The sequence below is a fragment of the Propithecus coquereli genome, unplaced genomic scaffold (assembly GCF_000956105.1).
Source record: "Propithecus coquereli isolate 6110/MARCELLA unplaced genomic scaffold, Pcoq_1.0 Scaffold425, whole genome shotgun sequence".
Lineage (NCBI taxonomy): Eukaryota > Metazoa > Chordata > Mammalia > Primates > Indriidae > Propithecus > Propithecus coquereli.
The window spans coordinates 535,691-537,707 of NW_012150008.1; the positions used below are offsets into that span (position 1 = coordinate 535,691).

At 42.3% G+C, this 2,017-nt stretch overlaps 1 protein-coding gene across 1 annotated transcript in view; it reads left to right on the forward strand.

Moving 5' to 3' along the window:
• LOC105817798 (zinc finger protein 548-like) overlaps positions 1-2,017 on the forward strand; it is a 124,888-nt gene that overhangs the window by 91,538 nt on the left and 31,333 nt on the right.

Below are 2,017 nucleotides of genomic sequence, written 5' to 3' on the forward strand. Positions count from 1 at the left end.
AGAGCCTAAAACTCGCCCAAAATACTAAAGCACAGTAATTAAAGTTATGGAGTCACAGGGCTGGGTCCAAATCCTGCTTCCACTGGCTCTGTGGCTTTGGATAAAAATTTTGCTGTGCCTCAGTTTCCTCATCTGTAAAATGGGGATATTTTAAATTCTTATGAGGATGAAAATAAACACACACACACACACACACACACACACACGAGTAAGTCCTCACTTAATGTCATCTATAGTTTCTTGGAAACTACGACTTCAAGCAAAACGATATGTAATGGAATCCATTTTACCCTAGTCTAATCAATACAAATAAGAATTAAGTTTCTACAGCATATTTCTGGTCACAAAAACATCACTGAACTTCTATATACAGACCAAAACACTTCTAATATTAAACATTGAAATAAATGTGAGCTATACCTACATTTAAGAGAGATTAATAAAAACAAGTAAGATAGTTATTTACCTGGTTATTCTAGGTCAGGGTCTCAGGTGGCTGGAGCACCCTGGACAAGGCGTCATCTCATCGCAGGGAACACCCACACGCCCGCACACACGCTCATAGTGGGACCACGTAGACACACCAGTTAATCTAACACACGTCTTTGGAATGTAGGAGGAAACCAGAGTACCTGGAGAATACTCACACAGACATGGGAGAACACGCAAACTCCACACAGACAGTGGCCCCCGCCAAGAATCCATCTTTTCCTCAACATTATAATGAAACAACACTGAACAAAACAACGTTATCCGAAAACCTGCAGTATGTGGCACAGAGTAAGCACCATGTGTTTGCTATTGTTCTTGTTGTGTGTTATATTATTATTATTTCTCCCACAACCTGCGTGCAACCATGGGCCAGGCTGTGGGGTTTTAGCCTTGCCCCTTGCAAGTTAGTCCCTGTGCTGCAATTAGAGAGGTCTTGACAAAAACGTGATTCAGACCACGTCATGCCCTCATCAAAGCTCTCCAGGGTTTCTTATGCTGAGAATCCAACTCGCACTCCTCACCGTGGCCTGTGAGACGCCCCTACTCCTGCCCTTCCTCACCCTCCACTCTGCTCCAGTCGCATTAGGACTTTCAGACGCCACTTGGCTCCGTTCTCAGCTCGATGGTCACCTCCTCCTTGAAGCCATCCCTGGTCCTCCCGACTAAAGGTGGGGGCTGTCCTTTTATTTCCCTCGCCCTGCACTATTTCTTTCATCCACTGTTCGCAACCTGAAATTTGAAAATAGATTCATTTTTTTTACATAGTTAGTGTCTGAATCCCCAACTAGAATATAAATCCGTGATGTAAGAGGTCTTGGTTGCCTGGTTACAGCTGTCCTTGAGATTCTAGTACACAGAGGTGCTCAGAAAGTATACGCTGAAGGGCTCGGTGATGGAAAAAATGAAACAAATAAATGGTAAGCTAAGGGTCGTGAGCCGGATTCTGTCCCCCTTCAAACATTTATATGTTGAAGTCCTAATCCCCGGAACCTAAAAATGGAGGCTATTTGGAAATAGGCTCATTGCAGATGTAATTAGTGAAGACAAGGTCATCCTGGAGTTGTGTGGACCCTAATCCAACAGGAACGATGTCCTGCATTATAATCATAATGTACTAGATATTTCAAAACTGCTGAAAGAGTAGATTTTAAATGTTCTCATCCCCCAAAAATGATAAGGATGTGATGTGATGGATACATTAATTCGCTTGATTTAATCAGTCCACAGTTTATATACATATATTAAAATATCACATTTTACCCCATAAATATATACGATTATAATTTGGCAATTAAAATTTTTTTTAAAAAATGAGAAATTTGGAGACAGACAAGTATAGAGGGAGAATGATGCAGGGGGAAGATGGCCATCTGCAAGCCAAGGAGGGAGGCCTGGAACGGTTCTCCCTCGTGGTCCTTAGAGGGAAACAGCCCTGACTCCAGCACCAAGAGACAGCAAACTCCTGTTGTTTAAGCCACACCATCTGTGTACTTTGTTATGGTAACTCTAGCAAACAAATGCACTA